This window comes from Panthera leo, chromosome A2 (genome assembly GCF_018350215.1).
Source record: "Panthera leo isolate Ple1 chromosome A2, P.leo_Ple1_pat1.1, whole genome shotgun sequence".
NCBI lineage: Eukaryota > Metazoa > Chordata > Mammalia > Carnivora > Felidae > Panthera > Panthera leo.
Window position 1 is genome coordinate 144,342,342 of NC_056680.1, and position 20,214 is coordinate 144,362,555.

The following is a 20,214-nucleotide window of genomic DNA, read 5'->3' on the forward strand; positions in this document are numbered from 1 at the left end:
CAAGATGCTGCATCTGTGCTCTTGTGTTCTGTTTATTGCGCCACCCATAGAGGGGTTCACAGGTGTTAGGATACCTGAGCAAAACAGAGTTTTAAGCTTCAAAACTCTTCTTATCTCCGATCACATTTTCTTCTCCAACTTCTTGAGAGACTATTCAAATAAGATGACTGTTCTTAAATATTTTATTTTGATCGATGTTTAAATTTATCAAAATGAAACTCATAATCCAGCAATTACATTATTTGTATTGAGACTGCATGCTTCCTGATTTCCTATGTAAAAAGAAAAACCTAAGATTTTGTCAATTGCAAAAAAAAAAAAAAAAAAGAAAAGAAATCCCCTGAGTTCAACCTTCCCATTTGTTCAAGACAGATCAACAATGAAAGAATACCATGAAGCCTGAGTTCCTGCTCTGTGCTATCTTCTTCAGTGGCCTCCCCAAGTCATGGAGCCTTAGCAATGATCCATCACCGGAACCCTGACTACAGCCTGCTGCCACTGCCCTGGGAGAGGGGCGTTGGGGGGCTGGCACTGCTGCTCTCGAAGCAGCATTCAGCCAGAGGTGGTCCCCTGGTGGATTTCACCTGGCTCTCCCCTCCTACCTCTATGGCTGCAGAAAGGTCCATCCGCTCTGCTACCTGACAGCCTTCCACACTCCTAGAGACAGTTCTTTGTGGAGAGGACACCTGTTCTGCTCCAGGCCGAACACTCCAGTCCCTTCTACCACTTTTTACTTAACATAACTCATCTTGGTCACGCTATTCTGGATGCCTCCAGTGTGTCATTTCTTCTGTAGCTAGGATGGGGCATCCATATTTCACATCCCAGCAAGGCTCTGGCCTCCCGAACTCTGGACTTTAGACCATCTTTCCGGTCCACACTGACCTGAGACTTTTGGAATAGATTCATTCTTCATTTAAATAGTTCAAGGCTTGGTGTGGCCATTGTGGAAAATAGTTTGGTGGTTCCTCAGAAAGTTCCTCATAGAGTTACCGTATGATCCAGCAATCCCACTAATGGTATATGCCCAAAAGAATTGAAAGCAGGGAGCCAAACAAATACTTCTACACCAATGTTCATAGCAGCATTATTCACAACAGCCAAAAGGTGGAAATAACCCAGGTGTCCATCAGCAGGTGAATGGATAAACAAAATGCGGTCTATACAGACGATGGAATATTATTCAGCCTAAAAAAAGAAGGAAATTCTGGTACATGCTACGACATGGATGAACCCTGAAAACCTTATACTAAGTGAACTAAGCCAGATACAAAAGGACAAATACTGTATGGTTCACTTATATGAGTTCTCTTAAATGTTCTCTTGAACAGTGATGAAGGTTGTACATTGTGAATGCACCTAATGCCACTAAACCGGATACTTAGAAATGGTTAAAGTGATAAATTTTTTGTTGCATATATTTTACCACAATTAGAAAACATACCACAACTATATAGTCAACTAATCTTTGACAAAGCAGGAAAGAATATCCAATGGAGAAAAGCTTGTCTCTTCGACAAATGGTATTGGGAAAACTGGACTGCTTTCTCACACCATACACAAAAATAAGTTCAAAATGTATGAAAGACCTAAATGTTAGACAGGAAACCATCAAAATCCTAGAGGAGAACACAGGCGGTAACCTCTTTGACCTTGGCTGAAGCAACTTCTTACTAGACACATCTGCGAAGGCAAAGGAAACGAAAGCAAACATGAACTGTTAGGACTTCATCAAGATAAAAAGCTTCTGCACAGTGAAGGAAACAATCAAAGCTAAAGGCAACTACGGAATGGGAGAAGGTATTCGCAAATGACATATCTGATAAAAGTTTACCATCCAAAATCTGTAAAGAACTTATCAACTCAACACCCAAAAAACAACCCACTTAAGAAATGGGCAGAAGACATGAATAGACACTTTTTCAAAGAAGACATCCAGATGGCTAACAGACATATAAAAAGATGCTCAACATCGCTCATCATCAGGGAAATACAAATCAAAACCATGATGAGATACCACCTCACACCTGTCAGAATGGCTAAAATTAACAACACAAGAAACAACAGGTCTTGGCAAGGATGTAGAGAAAGGGGAACCCTCTTGCACTGTTGGGGGGAATGCAAACTGGTGCAGTCACTCTGGAGACCAGTATGGAGGTTCCTCAAGAAACTAAAAATAGAACTACCCTACAATCCAGCTCTTGCGTATTTACCCAAAGGACACAAAAATACAGATTTGAAGGGTACATACACCCCAATGTTTATAGCAGCATTATCAACAGTAGGCAAACTATAGAGAGAGCCCAAATGTCCATTGACTGATGAATGTATAAAGAAGATGTGGCCATATATATATAACATACACACACAATGGAATATTACTCAGTTATCAAAAAGAATGAAATCTTGCCATTTTCAATGATATGGATGGAGCTAGACTGTATGATGCTAAGCAAAATAAGTCAACCAGAGAAAGCCAAATGATTTTACTCATATGTAGAATTTAAGAAACAAAACAGATGAACATATGGAAGGGGGAAACAAACCGCAAGAGACTCTTGGTGATAGAGAACAAACCATGGGTTGACAGAGGGAGGTGGGTGGGAGATGGGCTAGATGGGTGATGGGTACTAAGGGGAGGGCACTTGTCATGATGAGCACTGTTTGTAAGTGATGAATCCCTGAATTCTACTCATGAAACCAATATTGCACTGTATATTAATTAACTAAAATTTAAGTTTAAAAAAAAAACAAAACACAAACCCAACCAAGGCTCTTTGTTCTAGATCTCCTGTAGAAGTGGGAAGGAAGGGACAGCTTATGCAGCACAGACTTCCCACAAGAAACTTTCTGTCTGCAATGGAGCAGTGGTGGGAGGGTGGGAAGCAGATGTGATCCCCACCCCCCAGGACTCCTCCCTTACCTGGCTCCCTCCCTCTGCACGCAGCCTTATTGTTCATCTTTTCCCTGTGACTCAGAGAAACCCGGATGCTCTTTCTGGCCGCCTGCACAACTCAACTCAAGGCCCCCAAACCACATACTTGCCACCACCCACTGGACCACCCATCCCTTGACCCTCCACCTGCCTTCACCTACTTCCCACAGAAAACACTTCATCCCTGGCCTTGCTTGACATTCCCTGGTTCAGAGTCTGCACTTCCTACCTCCTAATGTGCACCTTGGATCTGCTACTCTGTGAACAGCCTTCCCCAGTTATATCAGCCTTGTGTTTTCTCTCCTGTTTGAGGATGTAAAATGCTTAATGATAAATGAGACAGAGAAGCCATGAGTGAAAGGTCAGGCTCATGGCGGGGTCAGCACAAGGACAGCATGCAGGAATCTGGAGGCTGGGCAGACTCAGGCCTGCAGGCTCATCAGTTTCAGGCCCCTGGCCACTGGGTGACCCTCAGACTCTGGCTTCTGGGGCACCAGTCACCATCATACTGACCGTAGTCCTATTTTACGCAGATAGGTCACTGGGAGAGCTATAAAACAACAATGTCCACCCATCTGGGTCTACCCATTGGCAATGGGAGTTGAATCACCCAGTGCCATTTGGCTCATTCTCTGTCTCCAGGTGTCCTTCAGCCTGGACTTCTTTGGAAGGCTGCCCCCAGCTGTGTGCAGCCCATGGGCTTCTGTTCTATAAGACTGCTGAGCTCTATCCCCACTGTGGAAGTCACCCTGTGAGAACCTACCAAGGATAGGAGCCTTGAGAGACAGTGAAAGGAGGGCTGCACAGGATGTACGAGGAAGGAGTTACTATGGGAGCAGTGTTGGCATGAAGAATCCCTTTACCCAGCTTTGCTGTGATTGATGGATCAATTTAAAATCCTTTTCTAGTTTCAATCTCTGGCCAAAATGAAGCGGCCTATTGACTGCTCTTTCCCTCCATGACCAGTCTGACTTACACCATGCCCAGTCAGAGCTTACCAAGGTCCATCTGTCCTACCCATTGCCCCAGATCTTTGCTCCTTATCCAGATCCCTCCATTCATTGGCACTACTGGGGTCTCCCACTGTCTTCCTAGAGCCTATATATTGACCGCATCCCTTTGTGGGCTCCAGGATGGTCAAGGAACATCAAAATGCCTTATCCAGCCCCAACACCACTGCTGGGGTCAGCCCAGCCCAGAATGGTCTTCAACTGCTATCACGTACAGGAGGCTTATGGGCAAGAACTGCTTGTTATGGACAGAATTTTGATGTCATCCCCCTCCCCATCTGAATTCATATGTTGAAGCCCTAACTACCAGTGTGATGAGATTTTCAGATGGGGCCTTTGGGAGGTAATTAAGGTTAGATGAGGTCATGAAAGCAAGGCCCTTGTCAGAGGGGATTGGTGTCCTTATAAGAAGGGATATCAGAGAGCTCACTTTCTCCCTGCACGTGCACAAAGATGACATCACGTGAGCACATGGCAAGAAGGAGACAAAGCCAAGCCTTTTGGCTTCAGAATGAAACCTATCTTGCTGGCACCTTGACCATGGGCTTCCCAGCCTTCAGAATGAGGAGAAATAAATTGCTGTTGTTTAAGCCATTCATTTTGTTACAACAGCCCAAGCAGACTAATACACTGATCACCCTCTAGATCCAGAAGACACATTTAGGACCCCACCTTTAAAAAATGGTTATTAACATTATTATAATAGCATTAAATTAGTTATTAAGGAAAAATCTGGATTCTTCCATACTAATATACCAGGTGACTTTATTTTTCATATTTTAGAATTTATCCAAAAATCTTGACTGAATACCTCCTATGTGTTAGGCACTATCTGGGTGTTGGCAACATCAAGATGAATCAGACTTGACCCTTGTTCATTTTGGATATTTTTTCCAGTCTTTCCAGGTTCTTTGCAAACGCAGTCAATGTATCATTATATATTTACTCTTGTAATAACACAAATACATTTTATTTGTTTTTTTTACTTAATATTATAATTTTTTAAAATCTTAGTTGATACACAGTGCTGCATTAGTTTCAGGTGTACAACTTATTGATTTGACAGGTTTATACGTTATACTGTGTTCACCATGAGGGTAGCTACCATCTGTCTCATTACATCACTATTACAGTACCATTGACTGTATTCCTTGTACTGTGCCTTTTTTCCCCATGACTTACTCGTTCCATCACTGGAGGCTTGTATCTCCCTTTCCTCTTCACCCATTTTGCTCAACCCTCTCACCCCTTACATCTAGCAACCATCAGTTTGTCCTCTGAATTTATAGGACCAATTCTGCTTTTCATTTGTTTATTCATTTAGTTTTTTTTATTCCACTTATGAGTGGAATCATGGTATTTGTCTTTCTCAATCTGACTTATTTCACATAACAACATAATACCTTCTAGGTCCATCCATGTTGTCTCAGATGTCACAATTTCATCCTTTTTATGCCTGTATAATATTCTAGTGTGTGTGTGTGTGTGTGTGTGTGTGTGTGTGTGTGTGCGTGCGTGTGTTTCCTTATCCATTCATCTATTGATTGACACCTAGATTGCTTCCATACTTTGGCTATTGTAAATAATGCTGCAGTAAACATAGGGGTACATGTATCTTTTCAAGTTAGTGTTTTCATTTTCTTTGGGTAAAAAGCCGCAGTGAAATTATAGATCTTATAGGATTTCTTTCTTTCTCTTTTTCTTTTCTTTCTTCTTTCTTTCTTTCTCTTTCTTTCTTTCTTTCTTTCTTTCTTTCTTTCTTTCTTTCGAGCATGCACACAATGTGGGAAGGAGGGACAGAGGGAAAGAGAGGATCTTCAGCAGGATCCATGCTCAGCAGAGCTCAATCCCATGACCCTGGGATCATGACCTGAATTGAAATCAATAGTCAGAGGCTCAACTGACTGAGCCACCCGGGTCCCCCCCCAAATCATATGAGATTTCTATTTTTAATTTTTTGGTGAACTTCCATACTGTTTTCCACAGTGGTTGTACCAATTTACACTCCCACCAACAGTGCATGAGGGTTCCTTTTTCTCCACATCGTCACCAACACTTGTTCTTGCTTGTCATTCTTATTTTAGCCATTCTAACTGGTGTGAGGTGATATCTCATTATATTTTGACTTGCATTTCCCCGGTGATTAGTGATGTTGAGCATCTTTTCATGTGTCTGTTGGCCATCTTATAAACTTTTTTTTTTAAGCACTGTCATAGTCTTAGCGAAGGGCAATTTTTAGATGTTGAACTGGATGTTTGCAGAATTATAATCTTTTTAATGTGTGGTTTCATCGTCTTCAAAGCTGTCTGTTAATAGCTGTGTGGTATTCTATTCAGTTGACGTACTGTAATTTACCTGAAGATCCATTATAGTGGGATGTTTATATTGCTTCCATTTTTTGCTGTTATATATAATGCTGGATGAATGCCTCTTTGTATATAGATAATTCAAAACAATGCCTTTTGTTTTGAATAATTTCCTTGCAGTAAATTCCCATGAGTGGGATTACTGGGTCAAAAATGGGGCACATTATTTTCCAGAGGACCAGGAATTGACTTGCAGGGCCACTGTAATGATTTGATTCTCACACTTGCACTTGAGCCTGGTTTGCTTCTGCTGGAGAAGGCACGGTGGAGTAGTAATGGAGGGCAGAATTCAGGGAATGACCAGTTAAAGCACGGTCTTCACGCTGTCATCTGCTGCTCACGTTTGCACAGATGTACAAAACCTATCCAGTTGGCCCTGGATTTAGGATGTCATCGTAAACTGTAGGTTTACTTAGCTTGGAGGTCAAGTGCATGGGATGTGGAGCAAGATGTCTGTAATCAAATCCCAGCTCCACCGGGCAGTTGGGTGTGTGACTCTGGGTCGAGTTTCCTCATTTGTAAAACGAAAGCTTAAAAACAGAACTTATTTCCCAGGCTATTGCGAAGATAGAAATGAGATACGACACGTCACATGTTCAGCCCAGTGCCCAGAACCTGGGAAACACACAATACACGTTACGTAGTTACGGCAATAGGACTTATTAAGGGATGTGTTTTTGATGCAGCCTGCTATTCAGACCGCGGGACTGGTTTCTTCCTGCCTTCAAGTTTGTTCCCACACACAAATCTTCTGAAATTAACTATTTTAAATTCTCAGCCAGCACTTCATTCTGTACATCAGAACGGAAAGCTTAAAGTCAAATCAATTAACAAAAAGGACTGTGCAGGGGCGCCTGGGTGGCTCAGTCAGTTAAGCGTCCGACTTCGGCTCAGGTCATCATCTCGCGGTTCGTGGGTTCAAGCCCCGCATCGGGCTCTGTGCTGACAGCTCGGAGCCTGGAGCCTGCTTCCGATTCTGTGTCCCCCTCTCTGCCCCTCCCCTGCTTGTGCTCTGTCTCTCTCTCTCTCTCTCAAAAATAAACATTAAAATTAAAAAAAAAAAAAAAAGGGACTGTGCAGAGAGTTCTGAAGAAGCATGTGTTATGTCCTTGAACTCAGAGAGCTTACATTTTTCAAACACTCAGCTTCGAAAGGGAATAAATGCATCGACCGTGGCTCCGAAACAGCAGGGAACCCCTGGTCAGTTGGCATTGCCCCGTCACTAGCGGGTCCGGCTGGGGAAGTGGAGCGAAGCATGGCTCGGGAAATGATTACAGCTTCGTGGCGGGAGCGAACGGACCTGTCTTCAAGTCTGAAGGAAGTCATGTGCTTTTAAAACTAATCTACCCACTTCAGAGTGACAAGAGAGCAACTGAATCTTTTCAAAAACTACATCTTGTTTTCAAAATAAAATTCAGAAGGCCAAGTGAAACTCTTAGTGGTCCCCAGGTCCCATTCTGTGGTTAAACTGTCGGGGCTCCGTCAAGGCGGTCCGTGTGGACGTGGGCTTTGTTTTTCACAAGACACAAAGCTAAGCTCCACAAGATTCACTGTTCAGAGGCACTCCCGTTCTCATGGTAACTGATGGTCCATCAGCACCAAAATATAGAAGAGGCAGCAGGGCAGCGTGAAGATGTTACTACGACAACTGGAACTTAGAGTATACATTTTTAAAGGAGTGTGGGAGGGCTTAATTTCACCTCACTTGCTTCAAGAAAGCCTGGGTAAGAGGAGTCAGGCATTTCAGAAAACAGGGATGCCCTAGAACCCGAGGTCTGGACTCACAGCCCCAGCGCCGGCCGGAAGATGGGGATAGCCGGGGGTAGCCTGCAGAGTTCGGTGAAATCACCTCGGGGGGAGAAAAAATCACCTCAGCAAAACGTTGCTCCATCAGAAGTCGTACAAAGATGTGGTGGTGTTGGGAGTGGGCAGGGTTGAGGAATGTTCCAAGAGAAGCACTCTTGATTTTTAGCCTTCACGGAATTTGCAGATCAGAGATGACCAGGAAAAAATGGACTTGCTTTAAAAAAAAAAAAAAAAAAAAGGCCATTTTAAAATAAATAAGCAAAGAGTCCGTTCTCCAAAGCTTGGAATGTACAGGTACTACTAGGAATTTGAAAAGGATAGGACACTTCTGCTTTCCTCTGAGGATGTGAATTCATTTCTCCTTCTGGGCCTCAGAGAGCTGACTGAAGATGCTGTCGTGGGAGGTTGCACACCTCCCACTCCAGTCCCGGGGCTGCGGCAGGTCTGTGGACCCGGCCGAGGGGTGCCAGCCCTGGGTGTGGCACCAGAAAGAGCTCCTCACACTCTGGGGCTGGTATTTGTGTCCCAGGGCCCTGGTTGCCTGCTGCCAGCCGCTAGTGGTGACAGCCCACCCAGCCTGGCCAGCTTCCCCCGTTAATGGCGTTAGTGGCCTTGGCTTCCACCTCCCTGGAGCGATTCAGCACTGCCCCAGTGTCTCCCTGTTAAACCATCTCCCCAACACCCCCCATTTCTCTTGGTCTTGCTCTCTTTACTCAATTTACTGAGTGTGGCCCAGGCACTGCTCACATGAAGGTCTGGGCGGAGCCAGGAAATCAGCATTTTTTTTTTTTAGCCAATTACAGAGAGGTCTCTGAGGCAGGAGTCGTGCAACTCAGAGAGAGGAGCCTGATCTAGTAGAGAAGATTCTGTCCTCACATTTCTTGAATTCTCCCAGCGATCCTCTTGGGCTCAGAAGGGTGAAGTAACTTACCCCTGGTCACACGGCGGTACTCAACTAGATCTGACTCCAAAGCCAGAGCTTGAGTCCACCCCATGTGAGTGAGAGTGGAAGGGTCCATTCCGCCAGCGGACCATCCAGGGGGGCTGTTGCCGGCACCTGGGAGCCTCCTGCTTTCACATCGCTCTTTTGTGCCCAAGCTCACTGGGTGGGGTTCATAGCAAGGTTACATACACCATCTCAAAGGCTCACTGATGCCCTGGCACATTCTGACATTCTGCTTTCTATTTTCTGTATTTTGTGATGTTTTGGCATCTTTGGGGCCTTGCAGGCCCGGAGAGGGACAGCCCCTCCCATGGTTACTTTTTAGAAATAGCAGACAACTCTCCTGTGAGCCTACCTTTGATACGCAAACCAACCAATCCGCCCCTCTCCCCCACATTTGCCTCCTTTTATCAGGTTCCTACAGTCAGGACACTATCCTACCCTAAATCGCCCCAGGGCCAGATAGCAGACAACTAGGGGCTGCCCCTGGAGCCAGAGGCCCCCGAAATTACCCCAACCAGCCCATCCTGCCTTGCTTGCCTACACACCCTGCCTTGTCCGATCCTTCCAGCAAAAGCCACAATAAAGGCTCCGGCCCGTGCTGTCTCCTCATTCCTGATGCTGGTGGCTCCCAGTGAGGCTCGAGCAGCGGTGTGCCCCTCCTCTTGGGAACTGTGAGCAACAAGAGTTTTGTTTCCTGTTTTCTGTTTTTTGTTTTCCTGGACTAAGCGGCTTTGCAGGGGAAAGGCAGGATTACGATGGATTTAAGAGTTGGCTTTGGGACCCGTCTTGCCAAAGTTGGGCACAACACTGACAAAGTGCCGGTTTACTGCATCCGCCGCTTGGCTCGGCCTGTCTTCTTTATCCCCTGTTCGGCCGCGTTGGGGCTCCGCTTCTTTCTTTCCCATCACGGGCCAGGGAACCATGGCCTCCAGGGAACCTGCACGCATGCGGCCAGCTACTTCCGGGGTGCTCAGAGCCTCCTCTCCACACTGACCTAGGGCAGCCTCATCCTCTAGCAGCGTGCCTGCCGGAAGCACGACTTGATCTTCTGGAGGGACACCCTCCAGCAAGGCCACGCGAGCCTTGATCTGGACACCCATCTCGTGGCCGGTCAACCCAAGGGCGTGTAGCTTCGGGGTGAGGACAAAGAGCTGCATGTCAGTGACTGAACCGTGACCACCAGCGCCGCTTCCACCCAGATGGAGTCAAGAAAGAGAGTAACAAAGTATTTTTCCTGTGGCAGTCGTCTGATCTGTTGGCCTGGATAAAAACCAAAATCCTGGGTTCATTTGCAAGAAGACATCCTCTTCTGGGCTTAGCCTCCTACCTGGCACTCTCCCTGCCCTCCTCTTCCAGGATAGAGCCCCTCTTCTCCAGTTCCTGCCTCTTCCGCCCCTCCCCTAAAGCCCAAGGCCAGGCCCGGGACGGGATCAAGGACTGGACCTTGACCTCAATTCCTCCATTTCCTTCACTGCAACCCCTGCTGGAATCTACCAAGGCTCTGGGTTCTCAGAGCGGCAGGGCTCCTCCCTAGCTCTCCAGGCCCTAGGGGGTCAGGGCCTGCCTTCCAGCCCAGGGCCACTGGGGCAGTAGCCCCTGTCCTGCCGCCTCCTCCCCCCTGCACGCTTCATTTATGCCACCTGAACCATCAGCTCAGTCTCAGTGCCTGCTGGCCTTGTCTTCCTTAGCTGACCAGGTGTAGTTTGGAAGGTCAGTAAGAGTGACGACATGATGCACAGGATACTGGCAACACTGACTGGACAGAGCACGTGACGTGGGCACCTTTTCAGCCTTTTCAATGGTGGAGTCATGGCACAGATGAATTTGGCTGGAAGAGGAGGGGCGGCCTCGGGGGGGGCGGGGCGGGGGGAGGCCCGTTGGGTGGAAAAAGGGCTACGGGCCTGGCGGTGAGGCCTTGAGAGGCAGGCAGAGGGGCTCCCTCCGGAGGTCTGAGCAGGATGCAGCCAGGGGTGTGTTGTGGGATCCGCGGAGGCGGCCTGTGCTCCTGGACAGGAGGAAACGGGAGGAGGTGCTGCAGAGATGGGCACCGGAACGGGGCGGGGGTGGAAAGGAGGGGGACCTCGCAGAGTTACAGAGTGGGGAACGGATCCTTGTCATAGAGGGGGTGCTTTCGTAGACTGTCTGGAATCTCTGGTTTTAAAAGCAGCATTCACTGTGCTGAAGGGGCGGCAGGCTGCAGGTTATCTGCTCTCACGGTGCAGTTTCACCTCCTGCTGGGCTTTGTAGAACCTTCTAGGAAACCCCTGACAACACCCCTACACGGTGAGTGGTGATCCCATTCCAAAGGGCTGGACATCATGGACTTTGGAGTTGCTCCCAAATAATCACACCCTTGACTCCTTAATTTGTGAATTCCCAAAGGCCTCCTGCCTTATCAAGATTTAGTGATGGTTTGGAATGCAAACAGGAAGGTGCTATCTGAGTAGGAGGGTAGAGGCTTGACCTTGAGGGCTCTGAGGAGCCCTCCTGTGCTGTTTACGTGGACAGGGCTGACAAGTAGCCTCTGGGCACAATGGCCTCTGTGCCCTCCTGCACCAGGCTGACTGGCTGTTGACTCCCATACCTCACGTTCTCCACCTGAGACAACACGGGGGAGTCGGCAGAGCTCCTCAAAAATGAAATTAGAGTTACTTTCTGGGGTGAAAATTAAGAACCAGAACGTGATCGAAGACATTGGCCAACCAGAGAAAGCAAATAACACGAGGCATTTGTAGCAAGAGTGGCGGAAAGACTGGAAACGCCCACACAGCAGTTGGCCGCGTCAGCCCAGAACCTCTGGGACACACGGGACGAGCCTTGCCCCAGAAGAGGAGAAAAGCAAGTGTCCTTCCTTTTCTGAGTATCTGCCCTCCTTCTGACACCTGCCAGCTATCCAGGTGTGAAAGCTTCCTGGCTACTTGCTGTCTGTTCATCCCCAACCCAACTCACACTTCAGGAAGAGTGGTCTCTCCCAGATTCCTCCTCAGCCTTGAGTTTTCTCTAACCTCTCTTAGCCTGGGCTTGTACTCTCATTATGCACACATTATTCATAATTATTAATTTTCGTTTAGACTTTCCCATTTACAGCAGTTTACATTCATGTTCATGTTCACACAAGAACTGTGTGAGAGGGGCGCCTGGGTGGCTCAGTCGGTTGAGCGTCCGACTTCGGCTCGGGTCATGATCTCGTGGTCTGTGAGTTCAAGCCCCGCATCAGGCTCTGTGCTGACAGCTCAGAGCCTGGAGCCTGTTTCGGATTCTGTGTCTCCCTCTCTCTCTGCCCCTCCCCTGTTCATGCTCTGTCCCTCTCTGTCTCAGAAATAAATAAAACATTAAAAAAAAAAAAAAAAAAAAAAAAGAACTGTGTGAGAATGGCAATCGGTGGTAGTCGTAGGTATTACCTTTTCTCCGGATAAGGGAACTGAGCCCAGAGGGTTGGGGACTTGCCCAAGGTCGTACAAGGCAGGATCCATATTTTTTTTTTTTTTGAGTTTATTTATTTATTTTGAAAGAGAGAAAGTGTGAGTGGGGGAAGGACAGAGAGAGGGAGAGAGAGGATCCCAAGCAGGCTCCACGCTGACGACACAGAGCCCAACACGGGGCTCGACCTGGGGCTCCAACTCAGGAACCACGAGATCATGATCTGAACCAAAGTTGGACACTTCGCCGACTGAGCCACCCGGGCACCCCTGCGGGATCCATATTTGAACCTCGTTCTTCTGACCTCTTTCCAGTGCCAAGCTCCTTGAGTAAAATTAATGGCATTTTATCTATGTTATCTATTTTGAAATATCTTCACACGTACACCTTTGCCATAGCTGGAATGCCCGCCCACTCACCCAACCCTCTGATCCGCCTATCCTACTCATTCCTCCAGCCTCCCAACCTGTTGGAATTCTACTTATCCCTCGAAACGTAGCTTAAATATCACCTCCCCAGTAATGGCTTTCCTCCCGACTCAGGGAAGAGTCACTGTGTCTTCCTTCAGCATCCGGGACAGGTGCATCTGTGCCTGTGTGCCTAGGACAGGAGTCCACATCCAGTTGCAAGGGAGCCCCAGAGGGAGTGTCTGGGCGGTTAGCTTCTGTCGTAGGAGGCAGGCTCTACCTGCTGTTGAGGACACACACGACGAGGAATGGCCCCCATCCGGGAGCTGGGCGGCCGAGAGGAATGACAGATGTCCGCCACAGCCCACGCCTCCGGCTGCTTGGCAGCAACAAAGACAATTCTCCTTCTTCTTACACTTTGAAAATGAAAATGCTGTCACCGACACGATGACGCTACCGCTTGTATAATCAAGAGTGTGCGCGGTCCCCCAGTCTCCCCCCTCCGCAAGGGGAACAACCCAGAGTCTTTTATCAGTGCCTACTTCTGCTTCTGGTCCAGGATTTCTGGGTGGTGTCCACCCTCTTCTAGACCCTCTAACCCAGTGGTTCACAACCTTCTTCCACCCCAAGGCCTCTTTGTAAACCAAACATTTTGTAACATCCCTTTGACTACCCTGAAAATGAAATTCAGAGGTAAAAATCTAACTATGTCCTCGGTACTAAAGGGGACATAGGTAACTTAGAAAAAATAAAACTTATTTCAATAAGTAAATACTCAGGCACAACAAATCTAGATGTCAGAAGAAAGGAGTCCGACGCTTGCAGCTACATGAATGTAGTCAACCTGCTGTCAGGTAGCTGGCTTCCACCTCGCACTCAATGAGTATGTCGGGACAGTATATTCAAATGTGGAATTATATTACTTCTAACAGAGTTCCACCAAGTGTCATGCCCCCTAGTGGTAGTGCTGCGGAGGACCAGTGCCTCGGAGCTATCACAGGGCGCCGTTTCCCTCCTTAATGCGGTTCTAGACGCCTGCGTGCCTGGCAACTCAGTCAAGTCTGCAGCGCAGTATTGGCACCACGTGGGAGCGTGTTAGAAATACAGGTTCTCCGGCCCTGCCTCACAACTACTGAATTCAAATCTGCACTTGAATGAGACCTCCAGGTTATATGCATACAAGCTAACGGGTGAGAAGCACCTGCACTCCTGGGGGACATAGTAAGGGAGGGGGTAAGCCAGTCTCACAGAATAAGTCTTCTTCAATATTGCCATCTTGAGGTTCTCTTTACTGGGACTGCCCTAGACCAAGAAGGCATCAGTTCAGGATTTAGCCAGGAACACAGAAACCACTTACAGTACTTTGAGTAGAGAGGATTGAATGCAAGGGATTGATTACGTATGTGATAGAAGAGTTAGATGGGAAGCCAAACAAGTGGAGGTCAGCAGCAACAGGAAGCACGACTGCCCCAACCCTCAAGGGGACAAGGAGAGGAGGTGGGGTTACTGGAACCCAAGATTACCCGAGGGAAGCTGATGTGAGGGAGGAAGCTCATTTGCTGCCAGAGATGTCCCCTGAGGCAGGAAGAGGAGAAATGCTTCAACTTCTCCCAGCCTCCTGTCTTCCAGCCTCTCAACGGTGTCTCCCATTGGCCACACTGAGCCAGAATTCAGCAGGCAAGGGAGGCGAGGAAACATAGCCTTCAGGAAGCAGCCCTTCTGTATCACAGAAGCAGAGCAAGAGAAGAGCAAGAAAGGGATGACTGACCGGCCTGGGACTGGCACAAAAGACAAGAGCTCTCTACCAAAAGAATTACTTTTAAAAGAGATACGCTTTCAAGATACTGTCCTCCAGAGTCCTAGACCTTGCCATTATGATTGGTCCATGAAGTACCCCAGGAATTCTCGGATACTTCAAGAAGTGGGTCATATGGGTCAAGTGACACAGTTGCTTTCCCTGCAGCCACCAACACTGTGACCCCAACCTCTGCACTGTGTCATGCAGCATCCAGCCAGTCCGGAAACCACACAGGTCCTTCCGGTGTGATGCCCACTTCCCGCCCCCCCCCCCCAACCATCCCCTGTGGTGCTGCTGGGCCACAGCAACCTTCTGCGCCCGGTCACTGTGGCATGCACATGCCATTAAATAAAGCCACAGCGATCCCCAGTTCCTGCAAAATCCATCACTGACCTTCAGGCTGGGAAACCTTCCCAGGGGGGGCCCAGTGCCCTCACCTTCAGAAGTCTCACCTTCTCTGCCAGGAGACTCTCCCTTCCTTTGGTATTTCCCTCTCCATTTTCCTCTTGCAATTTCTTTTTTTTTTTTTTTTCAAATGTTTGCTTTTATATTTCTGAGAAAGAGAGACAGAGTGTGTGAGTGTGTGTGTGTGCGCGCACATGCAGGCAGGGGTGGGGCAGAGAGGGAGGGGGAGAGGGAATCCCAAGTAGGCTCTGCACTGTCAACACCGAGCCCAATGCAGGGCTCAAACTCACGGACCTCAAGATCATGACCTGAGCTGAAATCAAGAGTCAGATGCTTAACCTGCTGAGCCACCCAGGTGCCCCTTCCTCCTGCAGTTTAATCAGAAAGTCAAAATGAAGAAAACCCATCTTGGCTCCTCATCTGTCCCCTGGCAGTTAAGACATTTTCCTTCGGTGGTCAGGAATCTTGGACCATGCCACCCAGTATGGGCAGCAGCTGCTCGTGTTTTACAACCCGCCGTGCACCTTTGGCAGACCTACTTAATTTTTTTTCTAATTATAAAAATAATAAGGCACATTTAGAACGTATAGAAAAGTAAAGCAGAAAAAAAAAATCCACCTATAATCCTGCCACCCAGAGGCAGTCCCTATTAACATTTTGATAGATTTCCTTTCTAGAGTTTAAATGCATTTTTCTGCAGCTGAGATCATACTCGTATACATAATTTCATGCTCCGATTTTTTTCACTTGTTACAATATTTTCCCGTATCATTAAAACTTGGTTGAAAACATTAACATTTTTTCCATATTAGTTGTTTTAATTACAGAAGTAATACCCGCTCACCGTAAGGAATTAAAACAATTCAGAAATAATATCAAGGAAAAGGTAAAACTTTCCCCTCCCTCCTCCTTTCTCCCCCCCCCACCCATGCCTCAGAGGTAAACCACTTTTAACAGTTTAGTTTTCATCCTTGCAGACCTTTTTGTACACTCCTACAAAACAGCTTTTTAACTAATGGCCCCAAACCAGCTTCTTCATGTCACAGCATTGGTGCCCAGGGAACTGCTGCATTTTAAGAAAGCTGCCCAAACAGTTCACGTATAGAAGTGCTAGAATTTACTTTGCCATTCCCCTGTCTATTCCTTCCTTCTTAAACACGGATAACACTTCTTATAGCTAAGTACACCCATTCCACTACATCCATACATTTACGTAGTCTTTATGATAAATGTGTATGCCAATACCTTCATTTGTTTTTGGGTTTTGTTTTTTTTTTTAAGTTCTTGAGAAAGAGTGCGTGCGCATGCAAGCAGGGGAGGGGCAGAGTGAGAGGGAGAGACGGAATCCCAAGCAACCTCCGTGCCCAGCAGGTAGCTCTAACCTACGCACCGCACCGTGAGATCATGACCTGAGCCAAAATCAAGAGTCAGACACTTAACCGTTTGAGCCACCCAGGCGCCCCGCCAGTACCTTCATTTGTATATCAGTTGCTGTAGGCACAATTACATGGGTATTTGGGGGCAAAGATGGAGAAAGTTATGACAAAGTTACATCACAGAGCAGGCCCAAGGCCATACAGAACTTGAGAAAGTAATATTCATCTGAACAGATGCCGTATTGTTTCTTCGCATTTCCAGGAAGTGATTCCATAGTCTGGATCTAATGTTGATATCCGTCACCTTCAGTGCTCTCTGGCGATTTTCCAGATGGACAGTGTCCTGGGCTCCACTTCGGAAGAGCCGAGAAAATGCTAGCATCTCAAATTATGCAAGTGAAGGACAGGGGTGGCTTCCTGCATTGCAGAGGCCGATTATGGAGAATGCAGGATTCCACCCCGGGGGTGGGGTGAAGTTGGAAACAGAAAGTCAGCCTTGGCATTATACTCGCCCATAACGAGAACTAAATGGTTTGCCAAAGTCACACATGTAAAAAATAACCGAGTTTACAAGCACCAGGGTAGCCTGGCCTCTGACTTCAGGACATGCCTCGCCTCAGGCATACGGATTATAAGAAACCCGAACACAGATGCTCCACAGCTGAGGCAGGGCTTCTGGAGTTTACGGGAGGACAGAGAGAGAGCCTCGCGGAGCGGAAACATGCAGTAAGGAGCCCTGCTAGGGGCTCTGCTTAAACGTAAAGCTCAAAAATGCAAAGGGCCCCACCTTCCCTTGTCCGTCTGTTCAGACTGAGGTCTCGGGGCCCACTGCTCAGTGGCTGGTCTGGGCCTAAGATGTCCATGAATTCTGCAGCCAACAGAGCAGGTTGTGGGAGCTCCTTGCCAGGTGTTTCTTTGCTTAGTGGGACCACAAAGATTTCCCTCACATGATTGTCGCTGTATATATTGTACGCCCTACCGTAATGTAGGGTGCGGAGCTGTGTATCCCCAGAACCCAGCACGGCATCTGGCACGCAGAGATGCACAAAAATGCCTTTTACAAACTTTTTTTTTTTTAATTTTTTTAGGGGCGCCTGGGGGGCTCAGTCGGTTAAGCGTCCGACTTCGGCTCAGGTCATGATCTCGAGGTCCGTGGGTTCGAGCCCCACGTCGGGCTCTGTGCTGACAGCTCAGAGCCTGGAGCCTGTTTCGGATTCTGTGTCTCCCTCTCTCTCTCTGCCCCTCCCCTGTTCATGCTCTGTCTCTCTCTGTCTCAAAAATAAATAAACGTTAAAAAAAAAAAGTTTTTTTTAACGTTTGTTTATTTGAGAGAGAGAGAGAGCACGGAGGGGCAGAGAGAGAGGGAGAGAGAGAGAGCATCCCAAGCAGGCTCTGCGTTGCCAGCACAGAGCCCCGTGCAGGGCTCAGACTCACGAACCGTGAAACCAAGACCTGAGCCAAAATCAAGAGCTGGACGCGTAACCAACTGAGCTACCCAGGCGCCCCTCAAACCTTAAAGGTACTCAAAAGTATCTTTCTGAACAATATAGATGCTCAGTCCTACCTTCTTTGAAACGATTTCACGTCATCGCACTCACAGGAAACATTTACGGCACGCTCAAGTAAACTGGAGGGGATTTGGGGACATCTGTGTGGGGCTTGATGGAAAAAATAATTATGTTTTCTTTATATTAAAGAAGTATAAAAGTAAAATATAAAGTCATTAGAGAACATGTTAAAGAGTGAATTTGTATAAAATTTTCCAAATAAAATATTTTCAAGTTTTTAATGAGAAACTTGAGCTTGTTTCCATGAACATACTTAAAAAAATTTTTATAATATATTTAACTTCATATATTCACAATATTATAAAAATTAAATAACGAGATATTTTATGAAATAATTACATCGATAGTGAGCTATTTTACATTCCTGTTTTCTTACTAAGTCTGGTGTGTATTTTCACTTGTAAGTGAAATACAGCACACCTGCATTCGGACCAGCCACACAGTTCAAGGGCTCGGTGGCCACATGTGGCCAGTGGCCGCCCGACTGCACAGCACTGCTCTGGAGTGAGGGTAATAAATATAGCACAGGCATAATTCTTTTAAACCTCTTTTTTAAGATTTTATTATTTTTTTAAATGGTTATTTGCGAGGGAGAGGTCAGGGGGCGGCTGGGGCAGAGAGAGAGGGAAACAGAATCCGAAGCAGGCTCCAGGCTGTGAGCTGTCGGCACAGAGCTCGACATGGAGCTCAAACCCATGAACCGCGAGATCGCGACCTGAGCTGAAGTTGGACAGTTAACCGCCTGAGCCACCCAGGCGCCCCCAGATTTTATTGTATTTTTAAGTGATATCTATACCCAGCGTGGGGCTAGAACTCACAACTCTGAGACCAAGAGTCATATGCTCCACCGACTGAGCCAGCCAGGCACCCCTTTTAAAACTTTTCTATATGCCTCGCAATAAATAATTGCCAATGGAGATTTTAAGATAATGATCTATTCAAGTCCTTGGTAATCACCACCAATGAGAAATTTTGCCCAAGTAGGAGATAAAAAAAATTTTAAGTGTTTTTATCACCCTTCAAATTTTTACAGCAGTTGAAATTATCTTTAAAGAGTTTAACAGCTCTTATGGAAATTTCTTGTGATAAGGCAGAGGATTTCAAACCCATCAAACTTTTTCACACCAACTATTTCAAGAGAATGCTGATGGTCTCGTTAGTAGAACATGCACGTGTCGTTAGAGCAACACCCATGCCCCCTAGCTTGGATACCACTTCGTAGGCACGTGGGGAGGTGCCTGCACGGGGGAGGACAGTGAGCTGGGACCCAGCCTGATGCGGCCCCTCCATCGGCCGCCTTCTCCCGGCACCCCCCCCCCCCCCCAATCCATTCTCCACTGCCTTAGCTGAACGCCGGGCTCCCGGGACACTAGACAGAAACCCATCAGTTCCTCCGGCCCTTGCTCCACCTCGAGCATTTGCGGCATGGGGCATCCAGTGACAGATGTCACTCATTTTTCTCTCTCTCGTACCAGCCCCTCCCCACCCCATCCTGTTAGAGCCACTCTCTGAGGAGCCCAGATGCTGCTGCTCACAGCTAGAAGTGAATGCCCAGATGGCTTGCCCACTCCCGACCCGTCACCTCCACGGACTGAGATACTGGTGGACTGAGACAGTCGGGAGGGTCTGGTGTAAGAGACCCTGCACAGCATCCGTTGCCTGCTTCCTTCTTGCTAACAACGTCCTGCCACTTTATGCCTCTGTGCTCTTGGGCAAGTTATCTAACCCACGTGGACTTTACTTTTCTCTTTTTTATTGTTTTTATTTAATGTTGATTTTTTTTTTTTTTTTTTTTGAGAGCAAGAGGGAGGGGGCAGACCGAGAAGGAGACAGAGAATCCCAAGCAGGTGCCGAACTGTCAGCGCAGAGCCCAGCGTGGGGCTCGAACTAACCAACCGCGAGATCACAACCTGAGCCAAAACCAAGAGTCGGACGCCTAACCGACTGAGCGACTGAGCCACCCGGGTGCCTAGTTTTCTCTTTTTTAAAACCAGTTTTACTGAGGCGACATAAAAGCCACCCATTTAAGGTGGACAGTTCAGCGGGCTTTAATATATTCACCAGGTTGGGCAAAGGCTTCAGTTTCTTGTCTGTAAACCGAGATAATCGCATATAACCTCCTAAGACTGTTGCGAGGCGGAAAGGAGATCGTGAATCTAAGGCGCCCGGTACGTCGC

The 20,214-nt window shown here is 47.3% G+C and overlaps 1 long non-coding RNA gene and 1 pseudogene across 2 annotated transcripts; both read right to left on the reverse strand.

The window, feature by feature from the left end:
• Positions 1–192: 192 nt before the first annotated feature.
• Positions 193–20,199, reverse strand: LOC122211244. Of its 2 annotated transcripts, none has more exons than XR_006198580.1 (3): positions 20,099–20,199; positions 15,141–15,241; positions 193–272 (listed from the first exon to the last, which is right to left on the reverse strand). It is a non-coding gene; the product is annotated as an uncharacterized LOC122211244 (long non-coding RNA). The 2 variants fall into 2 exon arrangements; XR_006198579.1 differs by lacking the exon at positions 193–272 and adding an exon at positions 14,495–14,609.
• Positions 9,825–10,289, reverse strand: LOC122211228 (annotated as a pseudogene).
• Positions 20,200–20,214: the final 15 nt, after the last annotated feature.